General features: G+C 54.8%; 1 protein-coding gene across 9 annotated transcripts in view; it reads left to right on the forward strand.

Moving 5' to 3' along the window:
- The first annotated feature begins 7,252 nt into the window (after positions 1-7,252).
- The window catches only part of PCBP3 (poly(rC) binding protein 3), a 269,593-nt gene continuing 264,217 nt past the window's right edge, over positions 7,253-12,628 (forward strand). For 3 of the 9 annotated variants that reach the window (XM_045776982.2, XM_045776981.2, XM_045776983.2), the window contains exon 1: positions 7,253-7,411. The gene's annotated coding sequence lies outside the window, so the exon portion shown is untranslated. The remainder of the gene's footprint in view (positions 7,412-12,628) is intronic. The other 6 variants (XM_045776978.2, XM_045776988.2, XM_045776979.2 and 3 more) reach the window with 2 other exon arrangements.

A 12,628-nucleotide genomic window follows, 5' to 3' on the forward strand; every position in this document is an offset into this window, starting at 1 on the left:
TGTATGTATACGTATGCATGTGTGTATATGTGCACACTTGTTTGTGTGTGGTCGTGCACGTGTATTTGCATATGCATTGTGCATGCCCGTGTGCATACATGTGTAGGTGTGGTTGTGCGTGCACGTGTGTATTTGTGTATGCATTGTGCATGTCCGTGTATATGTGCACACACGTGTGCATGTGTGTTTGTGTATTGTGCATGCGTGTGCACGCATGTGCACTGCATGTGTGTTTGTGTATGTATTGTGCACGTCTGCATGTATATGTGCACGCATGTGCATGTGTGTATGTATTGTGCATACCTGTGTGTATATGTGCATGCGTGTGTGCGTGCATGTGTGTGTTGTGCATGTCCGTGTGTATGTGTGCATATGTGTGCATGTGCACGTGCGTGCATGTGTGTCTGTGTCTGTGTAGTTGGTTTGTGCGGGGAGCTGTGCACTTCTTCCCTCACCTTGGCATCTCAGATGTCCAGCAGTGTGCTACTGTATGTAAAGTGCTTTCTGGCTTCATCCGGACCGCCACCTCCACGTCCTCCTGCATGGAAACTCGCAGCATAGAGCAGTGGGCCCACTAGCATTAGACACGGTGGCAATTTGTCTAGCACTTGAGTTTGTCATGTTCTCAGTGCAACTGAGCACCTTTAATTTGTATTTTGGGAGGTTCGGCTGACGTGAGATTCAGCCCAGCCAGCAGCTGAGGGCAGGCGGCAGTGAGGATGTGCCCCTTCTCACAGGGGTTTTGTGATTTGGGCGTGGCCTGCTGGCAAGCTCAGTGTGGCAGCTCCAGTGTAGAGGGTAGAGAGACAGAGAGAGAATGACACCTTGCTTGCCTGGCACTTGGGGGCTGTAAAGCCTCCCAGTGTCCGGCGAGAGCCACCGTCTCTCCAGCCCTGCTTTGAGCAGCTTACAGGCACTCGCTCTAAAGTTCACGCCAGCGGGATGAGTGTTACGAGCTCCTTCTGGGGCCTTCCAGTCAAAGAGGGACGGGGTCGGGTCTGCTGCTCTGCAGGCGGGAGCAGTGGTGAGGGAAGGCACTGGTGGCACGGCTGGTTCTGGGGTTAGAGGCAGTGCTGCGGCCATCCTCCGTGGACTTGCTCCCGGCCCCGGGCAGCGGCTGGCACGGGATGTGGGAACGTGAAAGCAGAGATGCCCCCCCCCCCCCGTGGCTAAGTGGGAACTGGTGACAGGGACCATCTGTCTGTGAGAGAGCTGGGTCACCAAGCATGGCCCAGAGGAGGGGCTGACCTCAGGCTGGTCTGGCCGTCGGGTCAGGGGAGGAAGGAAGCTGCGCCTGCAACACGCCTACTAGATGCTACTGCTTCAGTTTTGCTCACGCTGCCTCGTGTAAGACCCCTGGCTCCCCATCTTGGGGCTGGGAGTGGCAAGTGCAGTGCACCCGAGAGCTTTCGACGATTTGCTTTGTTGCTTTGCCTTTGTTCATGGGTCTGCCAGCCCCTCCACTCCACACTGGCCTGGGGTAGCATGTGTGAGGGCCGGACCGGGGGCAGTGGAGGAGGGGGTAATTGGGAGAGGGGCTGCAGACAGCTGTCTGAGAGCCCTATAATTTACATTTTAATGGCTTCTCAACACTTACATTCTTGAATTTCACCTTAAAGTTCTCATCAGAGGTCTTCTCCAGCAAGGGACTAAACCAATAAAGCAGGAAGGCCGTGCAGTTGCCGAAGGACGCAAGGGATGAAAACCTAAGAAAATTTGGGTCCTAAGGAGATAAAGCCTGGGGAGCGCTGAGCCACTCTTGCTATTGCACGAATATTCTGTGTGTTTAAATCCATCTCCACCGGTGTTAATTTGAGATTATTAGCGTCAACAGAACACTTGCACAGGACCCTAACTGAAACACAGCCGCTGCAGAAGTCCACTGAGCAGCATTCGATCCCTGTGGCAAAGCCAGGCATCCACAGCTCCCTGTGTCCAGCCATGCAGCCGCGGCCTCGCCCTCAGGCCAGGACTTGGAAGTTCTGCTTTGCCCTTCGGCCTCTTCCGGCTGGCTGAGCAGGTGTGCAGGGTGGAGAGGTGGGGAGTCCCTGAAACACAGACAGCAATTTTCAGTCTAGAGCCTTCCGTGGAGGCACCTTGGGAAGAGGTGGGATTTCTGCTGCCACTTTCACTGCGAGGAGTTCTCCTGATGTAGACGGGCTCTTGTGCTCCTGTGAGAGAGAGAAGGAAGGCCGCCACACCTCTCGTCCTCACAGAAAACACTAGAGACCTCGCCCATAAAAAGGTGTACGCGTGCACTGCTCTGCTGGCAGTGTGTGTGTGGGGGGGGCTGGCTCCCAGATTCCCAGCCAGGAGCCCACACAAGGAGCAGCCTATCTCTCTGTCTCTCTCTCCCCCTTTGTCTCTCCCTCTCTGTCTCCTTCCCTTTCTCTGTCTTTCTTTCTCTGTTTCTTTCCCCCCTCTCTGGCTCTGGTTCTGTCCCCCTCTCTGACTCTCCCTTCCCATCTCTCTGTCTGTCTGTCTCTCTCTCTGTCTCTCTGGCTCTGGCTCTGTCCCCCTCTCTGTCTCGGGCTCCGACCCCCTCTCTGGCTCTCCCTTCCCATCTCTCTCTGTCTGTGTCTCGGGCTCTCTCTCTCCCTGCTGGTAGGGGTGCATTAGCTCCAGAGCCTGCTGTCTCAACTGGGAGATGCAGTCAAGGGCAGCTGTGACTCACTTGCTTTTCCATGTGAAGGGCCGAGAGGACGCAGGCCCCTGACTCCAGTCCCCTGGGGATGATAACAACACTCTGGACGAATCTCAGGCCCCCATCCACAAGCAGACCATGGAGTACAGACTAAGAGCAGGGAGCCCCACCGGGAAGCTAGTGTCTGGCAGGTGCAAGCAGGACTTCTGCTCACCCTGCACATGTTTATCCTTTGGGGTCAGAGCCATGGCTGCCATGAGTGGTTGGAGCCCAACTTCCCAGCATGGGGATAACTTTCTGTGTCCGCCATGAGGACAGCTTTTGTTGCCCCCCTGCCCTCACACCCACAGAGCAGTCTGCTGGCTGTTGGCGGGGTGTGCCCGGCTATAAGGTGATCCGGTCTCACAGGAGTGCAGAGCGGGACAGCGTGTGGTTCCCGGAGAGGCTCAGGACGCAGGGCAGCTGTAGAGCACGGGTCAGTTTGCCAGCCCCAAAGGAGAGCGTGTCTGTGAGTCCTGGCAGGCTGCGCCGCCGTTACCGTGCGTGCTTCTTGCTCTCTCTCCTTCTTCCCGCACGTCTGTCTTGGAAGCTCCATGCATGCTCACCTCTCTTTCTGGAGCACATTTCCGGCCTTTACCATCATCCAGGCAGGGGCACCTCAGATGTCTGGTTGGCTACAGCTTTGCTTCCGTGTGGGTGCAACGTCACCTCCTCCCCCCCCGCCCCAGTCCCGGGCCAGGGACATGGCCCATGACTGCTTAGGAGCTGCTCCTTCAGCAAGGGGGCACAAAAGGAGCCCCCTTGATCGCCTCCCCTAATAAAATAGCAACCAGATGCTTCAGCAGCCAGGTAAGAAAGGGGCATAGCTTTGATCCCCACATCACAAGAGAGGAGCCTCTGTCTGCAGCACTGGGGGTATTTCCCTGACCAGGGCAGCTGGGGCAGGGACTGGTTTACTTGCTTTCCAATTTTCACTCCATCACTCTGGCCATCCCAGAATCTCCTCCGAGCTCAGCGCACCAGCCCTGCCGCCCCAGGGCTGTGCTTTATCAGGCAGGCAGCTGCGGAGGCCAGTCCCCGGGGTGTGGTCCTGCCTCTGCGTTTTGTGCAGGGGGTTTTAGCAGCAACACTGGTTCCCTAGGCTGCCAACTGTCACCAGGTAAACTGTGTTCTTGTGTTTTAGGCTGAGCACGATGGGTGGCTGTGATGACGTGAGTTCTCCCTGCAGAAAGCAGGCCCAGAGTGGAGGCAAAGTCTTCCTGAAGGATCGCAGATGTCCTGCACTCCACACGAGACTCAGATTGATGGTTCCAGACCTCTCTCCATAGCAGGTGAGGGGGGCTCTGTAGCTGTGGGTGCTGGGTGCCACGTGTGGTCATGCTTGGGAGCCTGCACTCCCCCGGAAGACTCGGACACAGTTCGCCACTGGGACTGCTTTCTGTGCAACTATTTTCCTGGCCCTGTTAGCCACCTAATGTGGAGGCAGGAAGGCTCCTTGCCCCCACCTGCCATGCTCCAGCCTGAGATAACGAGGCCACCCCCGACTCTCCGGTGGTGGGGATGTGTGTGACAATCAGGAAGGCCGGGCACTATCAGGCTTCCCAGGGCTTGATCTGACATCATTCCAAGCAGATGATAATTACAAGGCTCCTTTTCTCCCTGCTCCCTGCATCCCCCAACAAGACACCATGGAGTTATTTATAAATGCGGGCCCCTGGGTGCACTTCTCACGGGAAGGACCGCAGTGACAGCGGTTGAGAGGGTGGTGAACAGCACACACACGGTGCTAATGAAGGGGGACGTGCAGGGAGCACAGTGTGTGGGGTATTCGAGGCCGGCTGGTCTTGCTTGGGGGAGGGGCCCAGGCCTGCCCCAGGCCCCGGCGGCTGCTGTGGTCTGCAGTCTGGCGCTCAGAGATCTGCTAACATATGATAATACACTGCCAGACGTGGCTTGTCTTGTGTGTCAAGGGCGGAGGCATGAGATGAGCTGCTTTCTTCCTCCTGGGGCTGGCAGGAACTGGAGATAATTGAAAGTTGTTAGGGTCCAACATGCTGTTCTGAAAACACTATCATTAATTCCCTAATGACTAACTGTGTCTTTCAGGAGGCAAGGAAGGCAGCTGAGGGGACGAGGGCCCCTGGGGAGGATGGGGAAGTGGGAGGCTGGCAGCCTATAATCTCGGGGGTGGACTAAGGTGCTCTCCCCGTGCCCCCAGCCCACACTCTGGCCTTGGGAGCGGAGACCCTGGGGTCCTTCCATCCTCTCTGCCCATGGAGTCAAGGTGAGGGAGACAGCCAGAGCCATGCGATGGCCAGAGTCAGGACATGGTAAACCCTCGCAGTCCTGGTCTCTGGGTCCATGTCCTGCAGGTTGCTCTGCCACTGTTCCTTCTTGCTCACTTCCCAGCACCATGCTCCATCACCCCAACTGTGAGACCCAGCCAGGGCCTCCCCAACCTCCCCCTCCGCATCTGCCTTCCTACCCCCAGACCAGTGCTCCCAGGGCACATGGTTAAGCATGTCTCTGCTCCATGTGACAGCAGCTGTCCACACTGCTGGGGTGGCCCCCTTCTTTGGAAAGACTCACGACCCAGATGTTGTTTGTATTCTTGCTTTCCTCAGTGCTGCTGCCCTTCCGGGTGGACCCCATCAACAGTCCCTCTTCTTTTTAAAAGGTTGTCTTTGGATACACAAGTGACATGTGAAGACAAATGAGACACAGCTCTTCCTGACCCACCCCTACACCGCAGGGATTGCTGCCCTGGGTCTGAGTGTCGCCCAGTCTGGCCTGTCTCTGAATGCCTGAGGGGTCCTTTGTGAACTGGGGTGAGGATCCTACAAAAAGAAGTGGTCATAATGGTGACCTTCCAGTGGCCCAGGAAGGAGTAGGGTTCACAGAGGACAAGCTTGGGGAATGCCTCCTGCCCTGGTCTAGGGGCAAACGGTACCAATATGGGCGGCTATCCCACAGTCCCTGCCCTGGCAGCCCCGTGACCCCTCCCGGTGCTAAGGAGGCCTAAGGAGGCCGAGCTAGGCCGAGTTCCTTCCCGTGGCTCTCGGAGGAGTGCGGGGTAGGCAGTCCCAGGACCCCTGTAGGCCTCTCTGCCCCGTGGGTCACTGCTGCGCCGTCGGAGGTCGCCGCGGTGCCTGTGACCTGGCTCTTGCTGTGCGATGCTGCTAATAGGCCCCAAATGCACAGATGAGACACAAGGGTCCAGTTGCACGTAAGTGACCGTAATACAAACAAAGCAGAACGAAGGCCAGGAGGTGTGGAAGAAAGGATAATAAAACAAAAACACGCGAGGCATTGTGTCCCCTGAGGACAGCCTAGTAGCTCTTCAGGAGGTCTCGGTCACCTTCCTGGGTCACCTGCGGGCAGGTGTGTTGACCCAAACGCCTGCGAAGGTCGCTACAGAAGCGCAGCCGCCGTCTTGGGCGGCTGGACCTGCAGACTGGCACGTGGATTCCACGGAGGGCAGGAAAGCGGGGCAACTACTGAGGAGCCAGGGCAGGTGCTGGGCAGGCTCGCCCGGGGCGGGGCGACCCGGACAAGGCCGGCGGCCCGAGAGGGGCGGGGTCTCAGGATGAGGCCCCGCGGGCCAGGAGAGTGCCCGCTATCCTGACTGCTACAGGACCCCAGCCCAGCGGCTCCGAGACCTGAAAGGAAAGGAGGGGGAGGGCGCCGGGTGCGGAGGGTCCAGGTCCAGGTCCACAGGGCCCGTCCCACGCGCAAGACCAACTAGGCCACTCCCCGCTTAGTGACCGGTCCCCGCCCCAGGTCACGCCCACGGGAAGTTACCGCTCCTCCCCTTCCCTCTCCCCTCCCCGCCCTCCCCTGGCCCTGGGACGCGCCCAGGCTAACGCCCCACCCTTTTCCCCTCCAGGGACCCGCCTTCCCACCCTCATCTTTGCCCCGCCTCCATCTTCACAGTCCCAGTCCAGGCCACGCCCCCGACGCTCCAGAAACCTGCCCTTCCCCCCCGTATCCCCGCCCCTCCCCAGAGCTGGCCTCTGCCACGCCCAGGAACCGCCCTAGGCCAAGCCTCCAGCCGGTGACACATCCCCTCCCCGCCCCATCTTGGCCCTGCCTCGCCTCCTACAACCGCGGAGGCCCCAGGCCACGCCCCCGGCTACTAGCCCGCCGCTTGCTTTGCCCCAATTGTGGCCTCGCCCCAGTTCTGGGACACGCCCACTTGTGTCGCCTGAGACCCTGCCCCTTTCATTTATGGCCCCGCCCCACCCCGGGCTCTGCCTCAAGTCTGGCACCGCCCCTGCCCAGTGACAAGCTTGCGGCCCCGCCCATGACCAGTGACTCGCACGGCCAGGGCCCCGCCCTAATTTCTGTCGCGCCCCCATCACCATTGCTCCCGCCTCACCACCACCTCGGCCCCGCGACGCTAATTGGTTTCTTTCCAGAGAGCTTCCCGGGCTCCGATTGGCCCCAGCCGTCGCCCTTCCTCCATTTGATTGGCCCGCCGCGCCCGCTTTCGCGAGGCCAAGCGCTTGGGCGGGGGGCGGGGCCAGAGGCGGCGGGCGGCGCGGGATTGGTCAGCAGCGCAGAGGGGGCGGGCCCGCGCCGCGCGCAGCGCCTCGGCTGGAGCGCGAGGAGCAGCTACAGCCGCCTCAGTCGCCTCAGACTCGGTCGCCTCAGGCTCCGTCGCCGCCTCGATCGCCCCGTCGTCACCCGCTCCCCCCCACCCCGGTCCCGGCCCCACCCCGGGCTCCGGCCCGGCCAGCCGGCGGGCACGCCCTCCTCCGCGGACAGGTGAGTGGTCGCGGGCGGGGCCGGGGGCGGGGGTCCTGGCCCGGGTCCAGGGGTCGAGCCGGGGGTCAGGGCCGGGCCTCGGGGTCGGGGGTCGGGGGGCAGGGATGGGGGACGCGGCCGGGGGCCCGAGCGAGGGTCCGGGCCGGGGCCGGGGGGCGGCCGCTAACTTTGCCGGCGGGGTTCCAGGGCTGGGGGCGCAGGTCTCGTCTTGCGCCCGCCGAGCGGGAGGGCCCGAGAGACCCGCCCGGGCCCCACGAAGTTGACCCGCGGCTGCGGCTGCGGGGCGGGGTCGCAGGGCCGGGGCCGGGGGTCCGCGCGTCCGCCCCGCCGCCCCGGGGGGCGCCCACGGCCTCGGCCGCCCTCCGCCGCCGTCCGCCCCCGGGCCGTGCGGACTCGCGGGCCAGGCGAGCCGGGCGCGGACCCCCGGCCGCGGCCGCCCTCGCCCCCCGCCCCCCACCTCCCGAAGTTAGAGGCAGGAACGGTGCTTCCGGGAGCGGAGTTTAGGTGGGTCGTGCGGGTCGGCAAACACCTGCCGCCGCGCTGCTCTGGACTTCGGGAAGCGTCTTCGGTGTGGCGGCTTGGGGTCGCGGGCAGGCGCGCCTCCGCGGCGCAGGGGCGCAGGGGCGCAGGGGCGCGGGCGCAGGGCGGGGGCGGCGAAGTCCCGGCCCTCCCTCCGCGTGTGCGCTGGTCCGCAGCCGCGGTGGCCGGAGCAGGGCCGAGCGCAGGTGCACGCCCCTGTCCACCGCCCCCGCGAGGGTCCTGCTCTGCGAGTACTGCCTGGGGAAAGCGCCTGGTTTTTCTTTTTGCTGTTTCTTCCTGTTCTGAAGTATATTGCTTGCTTGCCAAATTCGAAAGTCAGCAAAAAGTCTGGTCTGGAAGTGGCTCCGGTTTCGTTCTCTTCTTCCTACCTCTCTTCACGGCAGCGCGGACTTCTGAGCCTCTTTGGTTCTGCGTGTGAGCTGACAGCACTCTGTCGCTGATGGGCATTTACGGCGTGTGACTCACCACAAGGAATAGTAGGGCAGCAGGGCTTTGACCGGAGACCTCTAGAGACTAGGCGGGGTGATACGCAGACCGTCCACGGCAAGCTGTTCCTGCGGCACAGGCCCTCACCGGTCCTTCCGGAGTTTAACTTGCGTTCAGGGGTGAAGTGTTGCCCCTTGTGTGTGTTTTGAACTTGGCTTAGATGTTGGGATCAAAGGGAGTGTGCAAGGGTGCGTCCCTACCGAAGAGAACTGAGTCCCGGCCCCTCCATGCACGAGAACAACACATCATCTTAAAATGTCTCAGAGACGCCCATTTTGGTCTAAGTGTTTGCAAAACAGTGGCACTCTGAAGGGATGGCGGGCAGGTACCAAAAAGACCTCGCTGATCCTCACATCAGAGGAGCTGGAGTAGTTGTGGGTGGTGTTTTCAGACTTGGAGATCGGTCAGTAGCCAAGGGGTCTTCAGACGCAAGTGCACCCACCGACCGACTGATGTTTTTGAGCACTGCTGTTGTGAGCACTATTATTTTTCACTTGTATGTAGATGCTGTTGTCCATACGGCGCAAGTTCATTGCAAGTGTTTTAGAACTGACATGACTTCATTATTTTCTTAGTTACTGATTATTATAAGTTTTGAAAAAACTTTGATGGTAAAAGGAGGAAGAGGTCTTTAAAACTGAAAAGATTGGGCATCCTGTGTAGAATTCAGGGCTTTGTGACTGGTGTTGTTATAGGTAGCACTGAACAGTGGTGATACTGGACCTCAAAATATCACTTTTCCAGATATCTTTGTTAATACTCAGGGTTGGAGAAAATATACAACTTTGTGGCTATATTTTTTAGGTAATTATGTGAAAATTTCAGCACATGGGTTCATTTTGCCAGATGTTTAAAAGGAAGTTATCTTTTTTTCCAGTTGTTGGAGGGAGGCTGAGAGCATGCTGTGTTGTGGGGTCCTTGAAACAATTTAGCCATTCAAGGCTGGATGTTGTGTTTCAGTATGAACAGTTTCATTCCTGGAGGTGTAGCCAGTTCCTGGACTGGTTGCCATGTGTCAATGGCAAAGTCATTCCTATTTTCACAGAAACCTCTGGGCTTTACTGTAAAAGTGATCACTGAAACAGATCTGGTTAGATGGGAATTGTACATCCCTTTGGTGAAGGCTGGTCCTTTGGGCCATAACAAAGAAAAATACCTTCTAATGTATTGGAATCAGTCCCAACTTAAACATTACAATGAATATTGTAGATTTGGGGGCAGCCTGAATATCTCTAAGCTCTAAGCGCTAGTAGCAGGGACTCCTACAGGCAGTTTGTGTGCTCACTGTCCATGGTGCTGAACACATGTCACGTATTTCAGTTTCTTCGTCTTAAATTTCCTTTCCAGTGTGAGAGGGTTTTTTGGAGTATGTTCACGTGAGGTGATGAGCACTGGGTGTTATACGCGTCTGATGAATTGTTGAACACTACATCTGTAACTAATGATGTACTATGTGTTGACTAACTCAATTTAAATAAAAAAAATAAAATCATTTTCAAAATTTACACGTTTAAAGAAAAGTAGAACAGTTGAACAGGGAAGTTTTATTGAGTCTGAATGGAAGCATACGTTTTAAAAACTCAAGTCATGTTGTCTCTTTTTTTCAAGTGGATAATTGTGTCGACTCAACATTTCCTTTCCCTTACTTAGTCGTCTTCTCAGCATGTGGGAATTTTGTTGCTGGAGTATGGACATCAAGTAACGAACCATTGAAATTAAATGAGATCCTGTTTCCTTAACAACCACCCTCTTAAAAATGTACCCTTTATTGTAATATATACATATATTTGTACATAGAGGTAATTTGTTTTTCCCTACACAAGATCAGTTGTAGCACCCCTCACACTCATGTGGTGCTTTCCAGCTTTCCCAGAGAGGGACTAGAACCCTCTGCGTATGTGGTGGGGCTGTTGGGCAGTTGTCAGTTGCCAGGCATTCTGGCCATGTTGGAGCAACATCTACTCTCTTTTCTGTAATTTGTAAGTCATTTTAGATAAATTCTTTATTCTCTTGAGGTTAATTTTGTCTGTTCCTTTAGAATTGCCCCATGGGTTAACAATAAGAGATAATGGGTACAGAGATTCTTCCACATGATTGTAAATTGTCCATCAAACTAAGCAGTGACTTGTTAAGGTGTTTTTGCTGTGAGCACCTGAACTAATTCTTTGGCTCCATCAGCTGTACATTTAACTCAGGTTACTCTGTGAAAGAATAACCTGTTTTGTTGAGGGAAACCCAGGGCAGTTTCTTTCTGCATCCTCCAAGCTTCAGAAATACTCTCTGAGTGTCCACTCTTTCCCTAGCCCTGTGCTGTGATTTGAAAACTCACAGGGACAGAGTAGTTATCATGGAAGGACTGCATTTTGGACTGACAAAAGGACATGTAAACTGATGGTTACAGGGGGCCACACTAAGTGCTGCAATTGGGATATACAGAAAGTTGGGTTGGTGTGTTGAAGTGGGGTAATTCATTTAGGCTGGGAATCAGGGAAGGCTTCAGAGAGGAGGTGGCCTTGGGCTGAAACCTAAAGGGTGAATTGTAATTGTAATTGAGCACGGATGGGTGTAAAATTGATTACGAAAAGACTAGAAGGTTGATGTAACTGGAGAACAGAGTGTGTGGTTGTGAAGGTGTGGAGGGCATCGTGAAAGTGTTGGAACTCACAGGTGTGGGGGAGAGTCAACTGGAGGTGCTGTGGCAGGCAGAATAATGGCCTCCCAAAGCTGTCCACATCCTAATCCCCAGAACCTATGAATATGTTATGTTCCATGGCAAAGAGAATTTAAGGTAGTAGATGGAATGAAAGCTGCTGAACAGCTGATTTTAAAACAAGGTTATTATTCTGGATTTCCCCAGGTGGGCCCAAACTCATCACAAGGGTCTTTAAATATGGAAGAGGGTGGCAAAAGAGCTAGTGTTAGTGTGATGTGAAATGAGGAAAGGTACCTGTCATTGCTGGCTTAGAAGATGGTAGGGGTTACAAGCCAAGGAATGTGGGTGGGCTCTAGAAGCAGGAAAAGGTGGGAAAATGGATACTCACCCAGAGCCTCTTGAAGGGAACACAGCCCTGCCTACACCTTGATTCTAGCCCAGTAAGACCTCATGTCTGACTTCTGACCTCTAGAATTGAAAGGTAATTAATTTCTGTTGTTTTAAGCCACTAAATTTGTGGACGTTTGTTAGAGCAGCCACGGGAACCGGAGACAAGTTGGGACTGCTCTAGAAAGTTTTAGCTGGCAAAGTTTAAAGAGGAAATAAAATGATCAGATAGGCAGTAGAACACAAAATGATGTAGCTGCTGTTGGGAGGAGGTTGCCCCAGGTAAGCACAGTTCTGATCCTTAGTTTCTTCTTCTGGCAAGGCTGGCATTTGATACTCTTACCTGGCCTAACTCCCACCTGAAGTCTTTCTCCTAGCGGTCTGTTTAGTCTCTACCCTTGCTTACTGCCACTTCCTGCTGGCCCACCTTTCCTCTGTGCTGGGCACTTAGGTTTACATGTGCAAGTGGGATTGTGGGGGTCATAGGATGGGCCAATTCCAGCCTCGGAGCTGTTGTCAAAGTATTTTCCAAAGGTTTGTTTCTTCGTAACCTCTCTAATTCCTTGTATCTTCAGATGTTTTAATTGTTATTAGTCAACTTAGGTATGAAATATCTCACTGTTTAATTTGCATTTTCTTGATTACTAGTAAGTGTGAGGATTTTTTATCCATTTAGTGGCCACTTGGGTTTCCTCTTCTATAAATTGTATTCGTGTATTGTTTGCCCATTGGTTACCTGGGTTGTCCTTTTTTATAGCTTTTTAGAAGTCCTTTGTATATTCTGGATTCTATTTGTGCCCTATTTTTTTTATGCTTTTGAAAATGCTGTTTTGATGAACAGATGTTTAATTTTGATGCAAATTTATCAATCTTTTCCTTATAGTTTGTGGTTATTGAGCCATATTTAAGAAATTCTTTGTTACCCCAAGGTCATAGGATAGCCTCATTTTTAAAAAATTGAATATTTGCTTTTTATATTCTACTTGAAACTTATTTTTGTGTGAGGTGTGAGGTAGAGATATAACTTTAGAACTTTTCCAAATGCATAACCAATTGTATCAGTACTATTTATTGAATACCATCCTTACCCCAATGATCTGCAGTGCTTCCTTTGAAACATACAAAATTTTACAAATACGTGGATCTGTTTC

This window comes from Ursus americanus, chromosome 4 (assembly GCF_024610735.1).
Source record: "Ursus americanus isolate L20-20 chromosome 4, mUrsAme1.1.p, whole genome shotgun sequence".
Classification (NCBI taxonomy): Eukaryota; Metazoa; Chordata; class Mammalia; order Carnivora; family Ursidae; genus Ursus; species Ursus americanus.